The following is a 23,598-nucleotide window of genomic DNA, read 5'->3' on the forward strand; positions in this document are numbered from 1 at the left end:
ATGTATTACATTATTTTTTTAATCGTCATTTGACCAATTTGTGAACAAGTCCTTTCAACCGAGATGTCGCTTCCTAGGTAGACTACTGCTCATTGACCTATATAAAAGTCAATACTGAGTTATCTCGTCTTGGGATTTTCCACTGTTGTATGAAGCGAATTCACCAATATATCAGCAGTTTTAGCGCCTTACCTTCACACACATAAACACATAAGTGTAATGTAACCGTTGTGCAAGAGGTTGCTAAATCACACGGACAAAAGGTAATCATTTATCTCGTACATTTATTAATGTGGTCTGTAATAACTTATGTTAAATGTAATAATTGTTGATTTTATGAAGAAATTGATATGACCCGCTAGACTATATAAATATACTTGTTTTCCCCAAAAATGACAACCATAGACTCTTATGTTATGATGCCAACCTGAGTGGCCTGATAGTTATGTTGTCTTTAGGTGCATAACAAGTAACTTTATAGTTGATATATAGTAATATGATATTAATGAAAAAATTCCATTTTAAACGTTTTTAAAAGAATTTTTTTTTTCATATGACATGAAATTAAATTTGAAAACACATGGTCTATAGTCTATTGGTTAATAAACAATGTATACGGACATGTTAGTTTTTTATTTAACAGGTCGGTTTATAGTCCTCTTAACAGCAGCTGTATGTTACTTTAATTTTCCCAACTCGCAGACAAGACGAAGTGGGTGCTTTAACGCGTTTATTTCTTATATTGCAAATAAAAAGTATGCCTAATGGATTTCAATATATTAAAAAAAAAAACAGAAATTGAATTAGTCAAACTAAATATTGCAGCGGTCATTTTTTAGCGCGTCAACATTTTATTCATTTACTTTTCATTAAAAGTAGTGTTACCACATGGTTTATTTTTTATTGATTTATTTATTTTTAACAATTGAATAAACAATTTTCTAACATGGATACACAATCATGACAAATATTTACTTAATTTCAGACGTGTAATTCATCAGTACTTCAGCAATAATTTCACATTGAAGTGTATTAATAATCACTATTAATTTTAAAAGCTATAAAATGGAAAACATTTTTTTGCAATAAACACATGCTCGCATTTGTATACTGTTGTGGTTTTGAAAATTTTGGTTATATTTTTGAACATTTATAGTTCATATTTTATTTAATTAAATGTTATTTTATTCCCAAAACATTGTAGTGTTGCATGAAAAAACTAGTTACCCAAATGGTTTGACGAATGTTGACCTCACTGACATGATTTGTACAAACTTAGAAGTGAACCACCAAATAACTGTCTCACACATAATATGAAAAACCATATCCTTTCTGTTTTAGAGCATTTTTTAAGTTATGTACTACATAATATTTAATTATATACAAATTGTGTGACCTCAGGGGCGGGGTTAGTTTTTACCCCAGATTTAACTAAACGTAGAGGTGGAAAACTATTTAATTGTATACACAAACTACATGTATTAAATTCCCGACAATTGCGATTTCAGAGAAGATTTCTTAAAATACTAGTAATCGATATTTATAATCGATGTATACATGACTTATGTGACCTCTGGGGCGTGGCCAGTTTTAACCCTCGGGACATGATTGGAACAAACTTAGCAGAGGACCACTATAAGACGTTTCATGCTCAAAAACAGACTGCTGGGCCTTTCACTTTCAGAGATTTGTTTATATAGTTTTCACTGCAAACAAATGAGAAAAATAAGGAACCTATAACGCGGTCAAGACGAATGTTTACCCCTAGGACACAATTTGAACAACCTCATCATGCGATGTTAAACACCAAATATCAAACCATGAATATAGTATTTGCCAAATTTTTTTTAAAAGTTACTTACCATACATGTGATAAGATCTTAACGACAGGAATTCAAAGGGTTTCATTTTACATTGTCTGACTCGACAATTGCACAATGAGTAATTCACGGCATGTATTGGAAAACATTATGATGATCACTGATTCATATGGCCAGTTATAATGGGTATGACCCTATCCCAACCATTTTGAAATATTCTATTTACATTTGTAAAGGGACATTTTCACAGATTTTGGCATGCATTAAAGTTTGTCATTTAATTCTTTATATTGATAAATGCAAACATTGGTCTATAAGCTCCAGTAAAAAACAGGAATAAAATTGAAGAAAGAAAAAAAGTAACCCTCATCTGGACTCGAACCACTGACCCCTTGAGTAAAAGTATTTCGCTTAGACCACTCGGCCATCCGTGCACATACAATGAAATATGTATTTTTATACTTCATATAAGCAATCCTCGTAGTACCACAAATTATAACGACAACAACAAAACTCTCCAAATTATTCAATCGTTTCGCGTCGCAACACTTTATAATTTTCAGGTTTTTAAATCGTCAAAAGATGCATACAATTGATATTTTAGAGCGTTCAGTATTACTGTTTCCTCACAAATATCATAACTACAACGAAGATTTGCTAATCTGAAACCTTTTGTTTTAAATTTTGTCAATTTACCAAAACGTGAAAAGGCCCCTTTAAAAGGTACCATCAGTGTAAAAATGAACATATTTAAATACCAAAGCATGAGGTTTATTGATCGGGAAAATTTGACGTAATGAATTCACTGTGGGGAACAATTTCTTATCTCAGCGATTTGAAAGAGATATGAGTTGTATAAAGATATCAAACACTATGATTGGGCCATTTAAGAATTTCAGGTGACTGTGTTATGTGTAATTAACTTAGTCATACAAGTTCATAAACTCATAAACTGTCTGAAGATAGTCGTCAAAGCGGGCGATTAAAATGTCACTCAATTGTGTCGCAAATCGACCGCAAAACTCTTAAATAATTGGCCTCAATCTTTTCGGGCATACTAGAAAACTCTCGACCGAGTTCGGTAACCAGCAAGATTGTCTGAAGCGCTTCTTATTTATGGTACATGAATTGTAAAAAGTGGCAAAAGGAAACCTGTCCGCCCTTTAGTTCAAATACGAGTTCTGTTGATTGTGTCAGCACTTATGTCCATTGAATTATCTAATTTCCCCCCCAAAAGTAACCTATACCTATGAACGGCGTAATATCCGATGTGTTTGTATTTTGTATTTTTGACATGTGTTGAATTTTTCGCCAAAAGTGGAATGTGAGGGCATCCTTGGTGATATAAATTTCATACTTATATATATATAGATATTCTTACTGATGTTATGGGTTTTTTCCGCTATTAAATAGGAGCTACTTGACAGGATTTCCATATTTCACGTTGTGCAATCATTTTCATATTTAATGGCTGGGTAAGCGGACTTCTTTAATGCCATCTATGTCGTTATTTTCTGTAACGTTTCTGCGACATTGGGAAAAATCCGTTCTGTTTTTAATCAAGCACAAATTTAATACGGATTGGTCGATGCATGAGTCGCAAAGAGTGAAAAGAAGCTTATTTTCCGGCATAGCTGTCTTACCCAGGATTTCACCTTAATTGACCTTTACCAAGAGCCAATACAATGTTGGATAAATTTCCCGCCAGTAGGCCTGAATAAATGACTGGATGTTTCGCATTTGTTAAAATGTATATACTTCGCAAAATTTTATACGTTCTTTCTTAAAAAGTTAATTTTTACTCTGATAAAACTGGTTGAATATATTTGTTGTGTAGTATAGAACAAAGGAGTTACGCAATCGGGAAATCCCCACTATTTTGGAAAGATTTGATCGTTTGACACAAAGACACAGTTTCGATTCTTCAATTTATACGAGTTAATGTTTTTTTGCGTATAATAACTTGCAGTAATATTGTCGAAACGTCACTGTTTTTAGTTTTACTGCCAGTTCGCAAACAGAATATATAAAGGTCTTCAACGAAACGTATTGAATGTAAAATATTTATTTGCAATTTAAATTGAGATTTGAAACAAGGCAAAATGCTGCATAAAGACCATATATCAGTGTATTATGTTGAACAGCCAACACTGTCATTCATGAGGGCTTATCGAGTTGCTGAACAAATTTTTATAAATATCTGGAGAGATCAACAGAGTGGCACAAAACTTTTTTGTCCAAGCTTGTTTTAACAAATACTAGTCTTCGTTTGGCGTTTACAATCTCGGATTAAGGTCTCAGATAAGATTGTAAACTACGTTCGTACTCATTAAAATGTATGTTAAAGTTATATTATGCGCATTTTTCACTGTTGAATTGAGCTGAAAAGAATTAACAGGTCAAAAGAGTTAGTTAAAATGTGGTAACTGACCAATTATCTGCAACTCATCTTACTACCAGTTGTTTATAAAAATATATATTATATCCGATATTTTACATTACTGTACAGTCCTCTAAGCCGAGCGGAACTGTCTTTTTATTTGGATCGGAATTAGTGCTCGTGTGTCGTATGAACGAATCTGCACTAAAACTAAATTGAGATTCACATCGTATATCGAATCATTTCTGTCGTACGTTGTCAAAACGAAAGTACGGTTGATATTCAAATGCATTATTTTTCTCTTTCCGGGATATTGTTTTAGTATGTTGATGCTGCATTAACAAATATAAGTGTATATGAAGTGAAAACTCCAAAAATAAACAACGGTTGCGATAGACACCTATAAACATAGCATATACTGTTCGATGCACATAATATCACTTTAATGTAATGCGGCTAAGCGTTGTTCGGAAAAACATCCGCTACATTAGTCATTACTCTTGGCTTTTGTTGACGATCGTTTCAATAACAAAAACCGATAAACATCAACACCGTTGATCATATTTCAAGATATTTCTTGTTTAATCTGACTTGGTTACCTTGTTTTCAGAAGAGACACATTTTTTCTGGATAACCTGCCGCTGAAACTACGTGGATGGGAAGTGCAGCAAGTCGGACATTGAAATTCATTCATACATGTACTCCATTAGTTGCTCCACCATATGGTGCGTTAAACATGCTTGTTTTCTTTTGTGCATAAGTAAATAATACCATTGTTCTTTATTATGTATTTAAACCAAATTTTTGCTAAATATATTATTTTACTTTGCTCGCATGAAAGAGAGTGAAGAGAGTTGTGTTTTTTCATAGAATAACACTCTTTAAGTTCCACAAAACGTTTTTATTCAATGATGCATCGTTATAAAATCTTCATAAGCGCAATCCTTGAATTAATCCGATTAAGCGCGCAATAATGTCAATGTGACCGAAACCATCATGATAATAAGATAACGTCCCCCAGAAGAAAGGAAGAAATCCAAAAAACCAAAATATTCGCAGTTTTTAATAAAATTCATTTAATCAAACTATTACATATTCAAATCATTAACTACCGGTAAATGTATTTATTTATGTATTATCTATAGTTTTATGGAACAATGTTTTCCGGCGCTATTGCAATTAACTTGGAAGAAGTACCTTTGTAAAACTTTGAATGATCTCAGGTTTGTTGAACAACGAGAGAGCAATGATGGTTTTGTGTGATTTAATTAAATTTGTGTTTGTATTTCAGAGCCTCACTCAAGTTCTCGACTTTCAAATCTTGATCACGGGAGTTTCCTTCTCGGAAAAGGTAGAGTCTTAAAATTGATAAAATCATACCAAGAATTAGGTATTTCTTGCCGATTGGTATTATACTGTTTTTTTTTAAAGATGTTTGTTTGTACTTATATCTCTACAAAATGGAAGGTAGGTCTCTAAAACTTGTTTCGTTCACGTTATGACCCACTTTTCTTAGGATGTTCATTGAAAGAAATATTCCAATTCTCTTTGCAACATGTCTTTATATGAAACAATACATAATAAAGCGATATTATATATTGTGGCAAAATATTATTAAAAACAGTCTGAACAACCGAAACATCTTCACGAAATATTAAATAATAATGTAAAGAAACAAAAGTGTACATCTTATAAAGTTTTCCTTTTTGGAAGCTTTTGATCACAGACAAATAGAAGAATTAAAGATTTTTCAATCGCGCTGGCTAGCTTGTTTGTAGTGCGCCGGACTACAAATCCGAGGATCCCGTTTTCGATACTCGGCCAAGCCATATGTCTTGCGTGGGGATTGGACATAAAATTCTTTCTGCGGACTCACCCTATTCCTCTGAATAAAGTAGGGCACTTGTCAGTTGCTGGCATAAGCGTGGACCCATTTAACTGCTAAACCGGCTATCAAGAAAAAGTATAAGTTGATTAACTGACCATCGTCACATGACTATACAGGTTGCAGGATCACGTGAATAGATAGGGTTGCCCCTTTTAACTTTAATGGATGTAAACACGACGGTAAATGGTGCTTTATTTCAAATTTTTATTTTTTTTACATTATTTTTCTTAAGAATTTCAACTAGTTCATAAAAGACAGATTTTTATGCTGCTTATTGGCGTCGCCCTGGAGGGCGGCGACTAGTATGTAATGCATTTTTTTTTCGCTTATGGGAGGATAAGTTATTTTACGGATCAATGTATATATTTTTGTTTTAAGAATATCTTGCATAGTGGTGATTTTTTGTGTAAATTAGTGTCAATAAATACTGCATTTGTGCCTATTTCATTTATTACAACATTTATTGCCAATAATGCAAAGCTAATTGTTTTAATTAATAACTGATCCACAACTGATCACAGGGGAAAGATCACAGGGACTGGGCAAATACGCGAAACTTTCTTGTTTTGTATAAAAACAAATGATGTTTTGTATAAAAACAAAACATAATCAAAGTATATTTATTTTGTGTTTTTTCTAATTTGCTTATTTAGTGGAGAATCAATGTAGTACGATATTTGACGACCTATCGCGCAAGCAAGTTTATTGGAAGGCGTAGTGGTACGAAAACGTACAATGTATTAGTTTATAAATAGACATATAATAGCGATCGCTATACACAACTTCACCAAATAGCAGTACATAAGTGAATATCAGCCGGAATAGCTCAGTTGGGAGAGCGGTAGACTGAAGTTGTTTACGCAACAGTCATCTAAAGGCCACCGGTTCGATCCCGTGTTCCGGAATGTACGGAACAGTTCGGCGGCTGACATTTTTTTCAGACAGGTTAATAAATATAATAAAGCTTTATTTTATGTAGACATTTTAAAATCCATTTTACTACAATTGGACATTTTTATTAAAATTAATGGATGCAACGTGGTGACAACGTTAATTAAAATTTCTTACATCACTTTAAAATCTTAAAAAAAATACAGGTGTTTTTATATTAACAAATAAATGCAAACAACACATCTATTATCCATGTATTTTTCTTTATGGTTGTTTATCATAGGCCTATCCCTTCCACATATAATGCGCGAAGCGCGACACATTATTATTTATTGTAACAATGAGTTGCGATAAAGAAAGCAGCCGCTTATCAAGGAGGAGCTGTGTCCCAGCAACCCGTTTCCCTAGAGTCAAGCACTCCTCGGAGTTGTTTTTTTAAGAACCACATATAGAGCGCGATGCGCGACACGTACTACTATTCAGGTGGTATGGGCCCTTAAGCATTATCCGACCATTACTTCCATAGTTATCTTCCTTAGAATTTGAGAAATTTTGAAATCCTTGTTCGAAGTCCAAAATTTTCATCCGATTGTTCCCAAACTTTCAAAGTTTTTTTTTTATCAATGAGGACCCAAACCCAAACTCTATATGAGCAATATCGGACCATAAGTCCAGAATTATGTCTCTTTGAATTTAAAAATAAAAGTGAAAAACTGCTTGGTTAGGTGATTATGTCAACATTTTTCATCAGATTCTTTCCAAACTTACAGTGTCTTCATATCAATGAGCATTTTTACCTCATTTAAAATGAGAAACATCGGGACAATAAGTCCAGAATTTGTTTCTATTAAATTTGACAGAATAAACAAGTTCCACTTGTTTAAAATATTTCACATATTTCGACTGATGCTTTCATAACTTGTTAAGTGTTTTAATATCAGTATACTCGAACCCTATTGAAAATGATGAATATCGGAGCAATAAATCTATTCTGATCTTTTACTGAATTTCAAAGTATTGTGAAATGCAGCTTCTGTATACAATTTACAGTTTTCATTCAATTTTTTTCAAACTTTTACAGTGTTTTCATATCAATGAGTACTCAACCCCTATCGTAAATGAGCACGTAAGAATAAGTTCAGAATCATCTCCCCTTGAAGTTGATAAAAATATGAAATTACGCTTACAAGATGAAGCAGATTTTTTAAAACCTACACAGTTCTGTTCCATTAATGAAATCTGCACACGGATACCAGTAAAAAAGGAAACAAATGTAAATAAAATGAACTATGAAATATTTGGGAGTTACGACACAAAATCATAGAAAATGGTTATTATGGGGTTATAACACAACATCATAAATAATGGTTATTTGGGGGTTATACCACAAAATCATAGATAATGGTTATACCAGTATCTTTTCCTATTTTGTTTAAAAAAATCGGCCAATATATTAATATTTACAGTAGAAAAAAATCGTTCCATGTAACTTCATTGAGTGCCTTTTACACTGAAATTCCCGACGCCCTTTGATGCTTTGCATCAATACTTATCTTGTGTTAATGTGAAATACATCGTAGTTACTTCAGTTAATAAGCCTGTGTTCTTGTTCAAACATTCGGTATCTACTGCATTCATTGTACACGGTTATGATTCACGCAACGTGAAATTTTGTCAACGATTTCAGACGTATTCAAGTATTTATTTTATAACTTTAGATATCGGCATAAACTGCAAAAAAAGTTTTTTTTATGCACTTAAGATTTTTGCAAATGTATTTGTGTAACTTGAGATATTTGAAAAAAATGAAATAACGGTGTGTTTACATTCTGTCAAGTCCGTGTGTAAAACCGGGAAAACCCCGTTGATTCTGCACCCTGTATATTACTGTTGGAAACAAAATCACAATGTGCACAAAAACAGATTATTTTATTTATCCCTTGATAATAAAAATTATTGAAATCATAATGTTTTATAGGCAGAGTAAATTGCACAGTGACTGTCGTTGTTGTATCAAAATTAACATTTTATGGTGCGAAATCGTAGCCTTTAGTTAGCACTTTCAAATCATCAATTAAGCGATAGCAATAAAACAACAATGTTTTTAGAATGTCTTAAGTTTGCGACCACCTCTCGATTTGAAGCCAATACCATCATAATAACATTTTCAACAAATTACGCGAGGGTTATTATTGGTTGCAATAATAAGCTGGCGTTAAAACTAATCTCTTTTTAATTTTAAATCCGTGCATTTGCGTTATTCCCATAACGATATTTTGTGCTTTGTTAATGGTTATGAACAAAAATATATACTCAATGTCCGTATTTTTAGATGCTGATACAAACCATTTTTTACGAACACAAGATTGATGGTGCTCTCCTTCCTGCATATACATACAGTCGAACTCCAATTCAGGGCATCGAACGGAAATGCAGAAAACATCTAACAAATGCAAGATTCACCGATCGCGACGCACAAGTATTCCTGTCTAACGATTCTCATCTGTTTTCAACCCTGAGACAATCCAACCTAGTAAAGTGTGCAACTAGAGTGGAAAGACGCATCGAAATTAAAGATATCGCGAGCAAAATCTACTTCACATGTGCGCCCTGCGTTTTTCTGATTAAATTGGAGCAGCTAAAACACTACTCGATATTTTCAAAACCTTAAGGAAAAGGGTGTGGGATTTTGCGTCTTAATAATTGGTGATAAACCTTGTTCAGATGATATGCAACCTCTTCATGATCTGCTCGTCACAAATGCGTGAAATAATGATATTCAAGACGCTGATGATGACCTTCTTGAAAGGTTTGCATTTTCGGTGTTAAAGAAATTGTTGGACCACATTGCGGCAGATGGTAATATTGGCTTGGCCGAAAGAAAAAAAGGTATGCATTTTGCCTTTTTAAAAATTTGATTCGGCATTGAAACATGAATACACGTCTTTAAAAGTATGGCAGTTATTTATTTAAATCACATAATGTAGGTGTTTCGATAAGACGTTGCAAAAAATATGTCAACATGTACGAGGAGCTTACAACAACAGCGGGGTACCAGGCGATGAGCGACCATTAATTCCCGAAGACAATTTCAACTACCCGTCAAACACCAATGATGTTCGTATACACAGCAATTGTCAAAAAGATGCCCTACCTTTTTTGCAGAACAAATGATATGTAAAACATCCTTATTAAGCGATCACCGGGTTTATATCTTGTTGTTGTTGTTCACATACACAAAACAGATTTTCGTGATAACCATCATGTGAATATCAGTGTAACAGATGAACATCTATTGTTCAATACATTATTTAAAAATTTCGAGTCAAACTGTGAAAACGCTTTCTTTGTCTATTACGGAAGTCAAGCGAAATGCCTTGCTCGATTTCTTTTCTATTAGTAACAGATGTTTCTTCCCGAAGTTAGCTTAAAAGTGCGGTTACTCTAAATGATTTTGCTTAAAATCACAAGCTAAAAAGCTAAAATAAGTATGTTATATAATATTATCGAATAAATAAATTTCTTTGTAGATTATTGCACAAGTTCTTCAAGTGCAAGGTGTAGTTGCCTGTTTCAAGAACAACGGACGTCTCAAGATCTATATTGATAAAACAACTGTTGAATCTGAGAGCGAATGTTCACATGCCGTTATCAATATCCCTGCTACTACTAGATTCGACAAATACTCGGTATTTGTTGGAACTTTGGAGCGATATTACAAAGCTGGCGATCCCATTTCGAACACTCATATTGAAGCTACGTTAGGAGGGTTTGCTGATAAGTGTAAAGGATTATCGCTATTTACTAAAGAGCCCACACTGGTAGCTCTAATATCTCGACATGTCGCTACAAATATAAACTCTGGAGATCTCAAAGTGTCCGACAAGATCCTAGGACACATTAAACATGTACACGATTGTCATTGGCTCGATATCGTTCCAGTGGATGTTTAGCAGGAAGTAAGAAACGATTGCGAAACACGTGTTCGAACAGAACATAATATATTGAAACATGCTCAACTAAATGGGCTTAATTTAACAAATCGTTCGCCAGTTCAATCGTTCGCCAGTTCACATTTGGGGAGCAAAATCGTCACCTGGTTTGGGATTTCTAGAAACAGACAATGGAACGTTGACAACTGAACAAATAATATACAGCAGAGAAGGTGTACACAAACTAGAGCCAGAATTTGTTGCGCTTAATCTTGTAAACGCATTTGAAGGTTTGTCTGAAAAATATCAGTGTTAATTCAGACTCTGTAGAGAAAAATAAGAAGTGAATGCTTAAACATGTTAAATTAATTACTTATATTCCGACACATGAATCGTACAACAACAAATGTAAATACTAATACTTAAAACGAGTATACACGATCGTATTATCTTTTTACAAACAAATAAAGCGCTGATGAAAAAAGACTACAGTTAAAGTTCAGAAGAAGTCGTTATAGAAAATATGCGAAAGAAGAGTTTACTTTAATTGTAATCAGTACAGCATTTACCATTAGGCAGAGTAGGCAACTGTGACGTTTCTGGTCCCCATGAAACTGTGACCATATACCCCAAAAGTTTCACTGCCTATGGGCCACCACGGTGCTTAATCCGGATCTGATTGCAAACAATGTTATGTTGTACAGCAGACAACTCAAGCATTTACACAAGACATATACACTGTTTGGAATACCCGTAAGTCTGTTTAGATTTGTTCATACGACACATATACGTAATTTTGATTTCTGCAACAAACAATCGGTGCAAACTTGTTCGTTTCATTCAAGTAAACAATATTTGAATTATGGTACCATATACACATTTTAAATGATTTGTTTAAATAACGTTCCTCCTTCATGTTGACATAAGCTTACGATAGTAAAATATTCTTCGTATGTACTCGCTTTAAGATCTTAAACGGGAAAACATTTTCTTGTAAAGTCTTAATTTTATAATAAGTCTAAATAAAGGTAATACTTTAAAAATTTAAAATTAACTATTAAAATTTACATTTGAAAGACCTAAAATTGTATTTTTTAAGTTGAAGCTTTACTCATTCCCCAGCGAAAACAAAGTATTTAATTATGTGAAAACATTTTAAAATGTAAACACTGTACTCCCAGTCAAACGGTAATAAACATTGGCTTCGTTTATATATACGTTTCGTGATGTTCAGGCTTTAGTTAGTTTGGCTTTAGAACTAAGAAGATCGGAATATTGTATGCATAGTTTTTATTTAATGATTGGTTTTACAACATTTTTTATCGGGCGCGGGAAAAACATAATTAGAATAAGCAAAATAGTTACGAATACAATGTTGACTAAGAACCGCTGGGCTTGTGTGTGTATATTTTTCAACGCTTTCTGAGGTATTTAAGTCATCACGGTGGTTATATAAGCTACTCACACTTTTGCTTTGTTAGCTTATTATTACGCAGCCGTTAATTACGGGCGCCACTTTGTTTTGCGATGCATTAATAAATAAGCCAATGCTACTTCCGAGATGGCGGTTGTTTTGATATTTCATTAATACTTCTACAGGGTGAGTAGGTTTTATATGTTTTTCTGTTCTCAATACCTGTCGATTTTAATAGCAAACAATAAAACTCCAGAAACTATGAAATTCTTGTTCTTATCCACTTCCTTTTTTAACAGATCACCAACTACAAACATACAATGATTACAACTGGAATCAGCGCCTTGGAACTGTCAATGAAAAAGACTTCAATTAAAGTAAATAGATATTTATTTACTGTGAACTTTTATTCAAATCGGTATACCAATTAAAATTATAATAATAGGTGAATTGGATATTTGTTGCTTAAACAATAAATAATAATTGCTGACCAAATATTTATGTCAATTGCTTATTATGTCTATGCTTATATATTTCTTTAATTCTCCGCGTTCTATATAATTTGCTAAAACATTGTAATGTATGCGCAATAAATTGTGGACTTGAAGTGAAATTTTCTATGGTATTTTTGTTATTTGTGCTATTTTTAGCAACTTGGTACGAGGTTTAGGAAATATAATATGGAGCCCGGTACGATTACCAGTTAAAGTTTCACTATATTTAATAAATCTGCATACTGTATATTGTGATACTATATTTTTCCTTCAACTAGTTTTGTCACTCGTAAACGCCGATTGACAGTGATTTTCTTCGGTGTTGCGCGGAATCCATTGACTGAAGAATATCATTAACGTCCATTTTTATTGACAAACATCGAATCATTTTGACCTGCGAGATAAAACGTTGGTAATGCTGATACTTCTATAACCGATGGCACTTTGATAACAGACACAAACAAAAGCCACGCGCGCGGGGTAAGTTCCTCTTTTTTTAAAGTTCTATCCTAAAGATTTGTATTTTAGACAAGGTACATTGTCGAGTTGATAAATGGTGTATCCATTTCTTTTTTGAAGAAAAATATCACGAACGAATGGTAGGTTTTTGCCGAAAAATAGAAAATTTGGTCGGAAAACAACATGAACCGGATGGAAGTAAACATTTCAACAAAATATAACTACTTAAAACTATTGCAAGAACTTATTTGATATTCCAGCATATTGAGTCATCATTGTGACTCAAATACTGAAATTTTGACAGTATTCAATGAAATATAAACGAATATGCAGCATGTTTAATAGGTGGTATTCATGAAGTCGCACACAGTTTTATTTCCGATAAAGGACACTTCTGATAATAGAGACTTTCAACAAATCTGGCACTCTGATAACTGAGTTTTATCTTCTTCGTGAAATGCATTTATGTATATTATGGCTATTCCTATAAAACATTTTGAAGTACGAATCAATATTATAATTGCAATTTTCAAGTTAAATTAAAATTATTATTTCTGAAGAAATATAATTCAAGTGACGACCGGAAATAAGTGTCTACATAATTTAATTGTTTTTTTAGTGGTAACTTGAGATTCAGAGAAATGAAAATACAACGGATCATGTGGATCTACGCGATCGTGTGAAATTTTACTCATACCGGGACTCTTAATAACGGGAGCGAATGGGTCTTTAAGAGGAAAATACACTTTTATTCTTCAAAAAATCCTATGTCGTTGGTGCTCATTAAAATCGCATCATCAAGACGATGCTAATGTGTAACCACAAAATTAATAAGAGAATGGCAAACTCACTTTATTTTGAGCTCTGCATATAGGGAGCACTTACTTTAAAGCAATGATAATGTAAGCTCGAAGGCGAATCACCTGACCCTAAATCACATAATTAGTTAAGTTCAAAGAATTTCGGACCTGCATCGCTGCTGATATTTATCTCTAAGTAGAAGTTTTAGCAGAGTGATGTTCCATGACATGCTATCTACAATATTAAGTAATGGCCTTATTATCTTCATTATGGGATTATTAAATATGCTTGAGAGCAACCGTTTTGCTACAAAGCACGTTAGTTGAAATTGTTTAAGCTCGTGTACTATGCGAAGATTTGGCGGTTGGCTCGTAAACTGGAAAATGTATGGTCATATAGACTGCACTCATCAGACATATCGAAATAGTTTTAAATCTATCTTTCACAATTATACAAAATCATAATCATATTTCAAAGAGATACGACAATGTTCCAGTAATTCGTTTTTAATTTACGTCAGAACATACATTTTTATGTACTGCCTGCTTACTATAACAATATTCCACAGCCAATTATGCATTTCTGATTCACTGTTATATCTGGTAAAAAGTTTTGAATTATCGGAAATAGAAGTGCTATTGTCATTGAGATGATCGGTTAAAGAAGTGTTCATGAAAATTTGGCATCCGACTCTTTAAACACTTGAATTTTCTCAAATATGTTATTAAAATAAAATGTAACATGTTGTAACGTTAATGGACATATTGATCGTTTATTTCGAAATGTAAGCACGTTCTTTATTTATTTTCAAGTATTTTTATTTTGTTCAATATGTACTGATTATACAATTCATGCTAGATATCGATGGAATGTTCTCGTTTTCTTTCTTACATAATCCACCGCTTTCCCGCGAATTTCTTTCAACGCAATATCAAAGTGATATACCATTCATCGACAGAACAATATTCCGTGTATAAAATCCAATTAACAGAACATAATGCAAATAAGCTGAAGAACTCTTCGCTCGCGCGTGGCTTTTGTTGTTCTCTTTAATTGAAGTGCCATCTGTTGTCAAAGTATCCGCATACAAGGCGTGAGCAAATGCGCACATGGTTCATAATATCAATTTCATAGCCGCAATCAACAGTTGGCACAACAATGGTATTATCCCATGAAACTCAAATTCATGTGTAAATTGTGTTAATTCAATAGTATGGCTTCGGGTAAATTAAAAATATTGCTTCATAAAAACATTGATTTCAAGACAGTTTAATTAATCACATCGAAAATCAGGCATGTTTTCTTATACTATATTACGTGTGAAAGTTAGGTGTTTGTAGCCTTCTCGCTCGCCGACCCATTGTTACACAACACACGAGTTCGTAAGAAATGTTAGTTTTCTAAAGTAATGACATATATTGGATGGTGCGGTAGTCTAGTGGTAACACACTGGTGCACCATACCAGAGGTCATCGGTTCAATTCCTGGCCGGGGCACTGGAAATTTCAGAAATGCTATAAGTGTTTCCCACCCTACTAGAGATGTACTGGTATGAAACCCAGGTAATTCTCGCGTGTATCGGTGCTATGCACCAAAAATTTCATAGTTAATTTTATTTACATTGGTTTCCTTTTTTTCGTGTGCAATTTTCATAAATGAAACAGAACTGTGTAGGTTTTAAAAAATCTTCTTCATCTTGTAAGCGTAATTTCATATTTTTATTAACTTCAAGGGGAGATGATTCTGAACTTATTCTTACGTTGCTCATTTACGATAGGGGTTGAGTACTCATTGATATGAAAACACTGTAAAATTTGGAAAAAAAAATGAATGAAAACTGTAAATTGCATAAAGAAGCTGCATTTCACAATACTTTGAAATTCAGTAAAAGATCATAATAGATTTATTGCTCCGATATTCATCATTTTCAATAGCGTTCGAGTAATACTGATATAACAACACTTAACAAGTGTGGAAAGATTCAGACGAAAGTTGTGAAATCTTTTAAACAAGTGAAAATTGTTTATTTTGTCAAATTTAATAGCAAAAAATCCTGGACTTATTGTCCCGATGTTTCTGATTTTAAATGAGGTAAAAATGCTCATTGATATGAAGACACTGTAAGTTTTGAAAGACTCTGATGAAAAATGTTGACATAATCACCTAACCAAGCAGTTTTTCACTTTTATTTTTAAATTCAAAGAGACATAATTCTTGACTTATGGTCCGATATTGCTTATATAGAGTTTGGGTTGGGTCCTCATTGATAAAAAAACCTGTGCAAGTTAGGGAACAATCGGATGAAAATTTTGGACTTCGAACAAGGATTTCAAAATTTCTCAAATTCTAAGGAAGATAACTATGGACGTAATGGTCGGATAATGCTAAAGGGCCCATACCACTTGGATAGTAATACGTGTCGCGCTTCGCGCTCTATATGTGGTTCTTGAAAAAAATCCGAGGAGTGCTTGACTCTAGGGAAACCTTGATAAGCGGCTGCTTCCTTTATCGCAACTCATTGTAACAATCAATAATACGTGTCGCGCTTTGCGCTCTATATGTGGAAGGGATAGTACTTAGGGGCCTATGATAGACAACCACTAAAAATACATGGATAATAGATGTGTTGTTTGCATTTATTTATTAATATAAAAACACGTGTACTTTTTATAAGATATTTAAGTGATGTAAGAAATTTTAAATTAACGTTGTCACCACGTTGCATCCATTAATTTTAATAAAAATGTCCAATCTTAGTAAAATGGATTTTAAAATGTTTACATAAAATAAAGCTTTATTATATTTATTAACCTGACTAAAAAAATTGTCAGCCGCCGAACTGTTAAGTTCGTGCCGGAACCCGGGATTGAACCTGGGGCCTTTAGATGACTGTTGAGTAAACAACTTCAGTCTAACGCTCTCCCATCTGAGCTATTCCGGCTGACATTCACTTATGTACTTGCTATTTGGTGAAGTTGTGTATAGCGATTGTTATTATATGTCTATTAACAAACTAATACATTGTACGTTTTCGTACCACTACGCCTTCAAATAAACTTGCTTGCGCGATAGGTCGTCAAATATCGTACTACATTGATTGTCCACTAAAAAAGCAAATTAGAAAAACCACGAAATAAATATATTTTGATTATGTTTTGTTTTTATACAAAACATCATTTGTTTTTATACAAAACCAGAAAGTTTCGCGTATTTTCCCAGTCCTTGTGATCTTTCCCCTGTGATCAGTTGTGGATCAGTTATTCATTAAAACAATTAGCTTTGCATTATTGGCAATAAATGTTGTAATAAATGTAATAGGCACAAATGCAGTACTTATTTACACTTATTTACACAAAAAATCACTAGTATGCAAGATATTCTTAAAACTAAAATATATACATTGATCCGTAAAATAACTTCTCCTCCCATAAGCGAAAAGAAAATGCATTACATACTAGTCGCCGCACTCCAGTGCGACGCCAATGAACAATATACCTATCTTTTTAACGCTGTTCATAGCGCCTTGCATATGACCGTTTTTAACTGTCTTCCGAATCTCCAGCCCGCTAAAGTTGACTTCTGCGTGACGTAGATTCTGTGAACACACGTATCGACACCATGTTTTGTTTCAAAAAGTTTCTGTTTGACTTCATACGTTGAATGACGTTTGCAATTCGGTGTTATTAAAACGATAATTCAGGAAACACAAAATATTTTTTACTTTGCTGAACAATAAGCAAACGTCTGTGTAAGCGGACCTCGAATATAGCCGTGCATCGATGGTATTAATAACATCCATTTCAAGCACTTATTAATATTTATTTAAATGTAGCATACCATGCCAGTATAATTTCTGGTTGCAGGAGAAATAAAAAAATGGACAACGAAAATAACCCGTTGCTTCTCTCGAGAATACAGACACGTTGACCAAAGAGAAACGGTAGGTGATGTGTATATATACTTTACAATAGGGTACACAAAAGAGCCACACTTTTTATTAATATATGACTTTAATTCTTTGATATGATTTCATATAGCTCACTTTAAAGAATAACATTAACAAGTCAGGAGAATCCATGATGATTGAAACCCATCGACACACCTAAACAAATCATTGTGCATATACTGTGTATTTCAACTGTATTTCCTTTGCTGTCAGTATAAGTTATATTACCTACTAGGTACATTCGATGTCTTCAATGGAGCTGTATTATTGCTCGGCACCGTTTCCTCCCCGACACGTACCATTATATTGTTATATCTTCCGTATATCTTATTTCTTGGCTAGTGTCTTTAAGACAATATGGTCCCTTGTGAAAACACTCCTTAGCTCGAAACAGAGATTACGTGTTTTAACAATGCGGGACTTTCCAAATGGCTTATGGCTTAGAGAGAGAGAGAGAGTGAGTGAGTGAGTGAGTGAGTGAGTGAGTGATTGATTGCGTGGTTAGGTGAGAAAAAAGTCAATTGCTGATGAGGTTAGGCAAGGAAGGATTGAGTAAGTGGGATAGTCAGTTAGGTATGTTAGGTATGTAGACGAGTAAGCAATAGGGTGAATAAGGTGAGTGAGTACTGAATAAAAATGTTTAAAAACATGTATAAGGGCTTCAAGATCAATAAGGGTTAATTTTATCAAAGATTAGGAGCTCGCTTTTAAATATAGGCAAGGCGAAAAAAATGGAGGTGCAGCGGAATTATTGTGTCTTCGATAACCAAAAATGGCAAATCCCTTTATTATTTGTTTGAATTGATACATTACACATTTTTTAACGTATTTCCTATAGATTTTTAATTGATTAAAATAACTATTTGGATTTTTCTCTTTTTTTCGTCTCTTTTAAAAAAATGCTCTTTAAGCCGACATTGTGTTATTTATGGTTAACCACTGCGACATCAAAGCCCCTGATCTATCAGTGCTTTCAGAAGTTGTATCTGTATTTTAGAAGAGCAATGGAACTGGTGGGTGAAATAAATCGCGAAATGCTGAAAAGATGGAAAACGAAAACAATGGCATTTGCTGTAACTAGAAACTGCTTGAGTGAGTAAATCAAGTTTCATTAACGCCATCCGCGGGATCAAACATGGTGACGTCGGTTATGCGGAAGAATCAGCCGGTGTTCTAGAATGTACAAATGAACCAACTCCATATAAACATAACACTTATCCAAACATCGTATTCTGGGACCTACCAGGAGTAGGGAACGAACCGATTCAAGCGCGAGACGTATCTGACTCAGGTCGACCTTGATAGGTACGATTTTAACATTGTTGTGGGTGCAGGTCGTTTTACTGAAAATGATTTGTGGCTTGCTGAAGCTGTCCGAGAAAATGGAAAATGTTTATTCTTTGTTCGTACGAAGATTGATTTAGACATCTTCAGCGAGCAGAAAATGAATCCGGCGTCTTTTGATGAAACTACATTTTTGGACAAGATTCGCGAGGACTGTCGAAATACTTTACCAACATCTATCAAATGCAATGTGTTCCTCATAGACAATACCCAGCCAAAATGTATGACTTTGGAAAACTGGCCATGTCAATTATAAATGCTTCTCCTGCTGAAAAAAAGAGTGTTGGTAACATTTGCCACGTGTATTTTAACTGAGGAAACAATTAAAGAGAAGGCAACATAACTTAGAAAACGAATTGGTAGACTTGCAATAGTGGTTTCAGCAAGAGAGCTGTAACACGTGCATGATGAAAACAATTCAATTGAGGAGCTCTTACTACTGGAGTCCGTTTTTTACCAGCGGCAATTGCAACTGACAGATGCATATCAAGAAAAGTGCCGATTAAAAGTAAAACAAACGAAAGAATTATTTCACAAAATAATGAAAGTTTCTTCAACGATGTCTCTTCCATTAAGTGTTTCGGTAGTAAGTCTGTTGAATTAAAATGAAAACTGGTTCACAGCGACGACTAGCGGTGTTCTTGCCATTATTGCGAATTGTTTGGCAACAACCGTATGTTTACATATACTGGCGACACAATTTCTCGAAGAGATGCTGGATCTGGCAGTTTGCAATGCTAAAGCTGCCCTAAAGCGACGGTGGTTCGTAACTCACTTACTATATAACTATATATATCTACAACAGTTTCAGGTTCTAAATTACTTAATATGCTTCGAGTTTTAACTGTCATTCTCTTGTTGTAATAAACCATTATCAATATGTTATGGACGGTTTTGTCGGACAGGCCATTGCTTGCGTGAATGATTTCAGCAAGTCCGCAATCTAGTTCACTCAGGTAACAGGTGATTCAAATGAATGTAAGAATATTTAATCAAGCCATAAGTAAAGGTCAAATACTGGGTTATTATTATACTCAATACTGTTGAGACGGGTGGTTTGAAAGGCATAAGCAATAAAAACTAGTTCATTATATATACTTACAATGATTTTAAGGCAAATCCATTACATAATTGCAGCAAATGTAAACATGTGTGTGAGCAAGCTTTTTTCAAAAGGTACTTAATTGTAGAAGCCAAACCAAATACAACTGTCAAAATTTCAGAAAATGTATGTATTGTTCTGGTACATACACCCGCTGCTCATGTGACATATTTCACTGAAATGAGATGATATTGTTTTCGAACACCAAACCATATGTTACTTAAGAACTTAAAAAAAATATTTGTTTTCAGCAGTTTTACAATATTAACATTAAATTGCACAAAACATGGGGCATGATAAAAATAAGTAATAATTGCTATAGAAACCAGGAAATTGTGTTGATTGTTTATATTTAAACATATTCGAGAGCCGATTACTACAATTAATTTGAACACAGGTGATGGGAAGGTGACTGGAGATAAAATGACACTTATTGAATTTTAGTTCACAAACAGTAAACTCTTATTATTTTCAAATCTGAGCAACATTTGGGAATCTTCATATGTTATTGAAATCTTATTATTGTACAACTCACCAGACATTATAATGATGGTTTTAATTTCAATAATGGGATATTTATTGCACATGCGACCAACACATTAGCACACACATTTAGAATTAAAAGTTGAAACGCGAAAAAAAAAATAATATATATATTATATGTGGCGTGTTCTGAGACTTTTGGTACTAATTCGGCAAGTCAAATAATGAGAAAACTCATCCGAAATGACGTCGCTAAACTTGCGATTAATTTTGTTTAAAATGCTTAATGTTTTGTGTGATTTTACCGTGTATAGTTTTTAAGTGATATAAAAATGGACAGATACTGGTCAATGATCATTGAAAGTATTTTCTATTAAACAAATAGTTGATTTTGACCTTTTAATTTAAATTAGCTGACTTATTACTCCCCTTTTACCAAAGTTGTCCATGGCTGATTTATATGGAAGGGAAAGACCGCCAATATTATTCATTACCAGATATGTTGCACGTGTTGAATATTCAGTTCATTTGTTTAACAGAGAATTTTTTTCATGCAACATTTTTATATCTGTTTTGTACAATTGTAAAGTGTACAATGTTGCATGTTCCGATTCTACAAAATGTTTTGATGTTTAAAAACAAACATGTAACTTCTTAAACTACATATCTGAAAATGAAGATAATGCATATATAAAGTCTAAATCTTCATATACCTTATATTGTAGTCATAATAATAAATAAAAGATAAAAGATCCATCTGAAATTAAGTTGATGACAAACTACATTAGCATGTTGAATATTTTCTAAGTTGTACGATCGGTTTTAGTAATCTGCTACAAGTCAGCATCTAACAAGTGTACACTATACAATTGTACAGAATACAAGTTGACGAATCACAATTCAACATTTTACAACGCATTTTCAAGTCAACCGGTGTTAGGGTACAAATTGTCATTAGTAGTAGCCACAGATGTTGGGCGCGTGGCCAAGTCACTTAAACACTATCAATATGTCATAAAACAACATTTTATGACATATTGATAGTGTTTAAGTGTATTTATACATATATATAATATATATATATATATATATATATATATATATATATATATATATATATATATAATATATATATACAAGGTAGGTATCTCTTGACACAGGAAAAACAACTACATCAATATTTCAAGCCATTTTAAGCCATTAAGTGCCTAAATATGGCGGTCGATTTTCGTAAACTATATACCATTTTGTTGGGAAAGGTTGCATCGTGACGAAACATGACCACGAACGGCTACTTGCCAACATAAACTACAAGAAAACACTTCTCGAACTCGTAGAAATGCTAGATCGGCTCTCGTCTTATCGAACATTCAGTGCCGATGAGGCGCGTAACCAATAGTTGGATAAATAGCGTAAGGTGAAGGACGGATCATCGCACACGATATAAATAAACATACTGACATATCGATTATATAACGATTATATTATTGTTTGGTGTGGACAAAAAGACAAATTTCCCAACAAAAGCACTTAATGGCTTAAAAATGTTGATGTAGGTGATTTTCCTGTGTCAAGAGATACCTACCTTGTATATATATATATATATCAGAAAAATATGTTTGGTCAAACTGATGAAAACTGTTTTTTATGAGATATTGATAGTGTTAAAATGACTTGGCCACGCGCCCAATACCTGTGCACCAGAAGAATCATTGTTTACATTTACAATGGTTCCCGGCCCGTAAGCGAGGCATTGGTTCCTGGCTAAGACGAAAAATAATTTTGACGCGTCCACCGCGTATATAAAGGGAAAGACCGCTAATATTATTCAACGCGTATAGATTGCTGTTAAACCGAGTTTACAACTGTGCAGATGTAAACTTGTAGCATTGCAATGTGTAAAGATACCCGTTGACCAATCGTGACATGTAAAGGTTCATGGGGGGGGGGATAAAATTCATTAAAACTTCGCTTTGGTTTTTCTTCATTGAATGTGGTACAATATGGTCAAACTATATATCATTTTAAAGCTAAAGACGGATAGAATAACATAAACACATTTTTGACATTCAATATTTGTGTGCTTTATTCATATTTTGGTTTAAAACCAATACATTTTTACACTAATTTACAAAATCTCAATCTAAAGTTAGGAAGGATATGCACTACCTTAAGTTGAATAAATACAAAGCTATATACATATACAAGGTCAAGTTAGCAACATTTCACATAAAATTATTGTCATAAAACAACAAATGAATTTTATTCAACTGCCTTTTTTGGATAAATATCCTTAACAAAGTTCTAAAAATAACTAAAACGTAACTACTATTTAAAAATCCAGGTATGGTGGATAATAAGAGTCACAATTCTATTTCAAAAGCTTAACAATTTTGTTATTTACCTCTCAACCAAATTGCAAATTTTAAACCATCTCAAATTGAAATAGATTGCAGACGACACATAAAATTGTAAATGAATATAAAAAAATTGGCAAAACGATTGATTTTATATTTCGATTCCTTCTACCCATTTTGAAAGCGTGGCAATCGCTGTGATCCGTAGAAAAACGTGCAAAACAAATCGGTCGAAACCACGTGCAGTGGTGAGAAAACCGGGTATGTGTATACACATACCTGATAAA

The 23,598-nt window shown here is 33.5% G+C and overlaps 1 protein-coding gene and 1 long non-coding RNA gene across 5 annotated transcripts in view; both read left to right on the forward strand.

The window, feature by feature from the left end:
* LOC127853028 (uncharacterized) overlaps positions 1-23,598 on the forward strand; it is a 387,010-nt gene that overhangs the window by 302,146 nt on the left and 61,266 nt on the right. The window lies entirely within an intron of this gene.
* LOC127853049 (uncharacterized) lies at positions 186-11,143 on the forward strand. 2 transcript variants are annotated; one of them, XR_008036413.1, is made up of 4 exons: positions 187-263; positions 4,811-4,925; positions 5,492-5,551; positions 9,312-11,143. It is a non-coding gene; the product is annotated as an uncharacterized LOC127853049 (long non-coding RNA). The 2 variants fall into 2 exon arrangements; XR_008036414.1 differs by lacking the exon at positions 4,811-4,925 and having other exon boundaries at positions 186-263.

Source organism: Dreissena polymorpha, chromosome 12, assembly GCF_020536995.1.
Source record: "Dreissena polymorpha isolate Duluth1 chromosome 12, UMN_Dpol_1.0, whole genome shotgun sequence".
NCBI lineage: Eukaryota > Metazoa > Mollusca > Bivalvia > Myida > Dreissenidae > Dreissena > Dreissena polymorpha.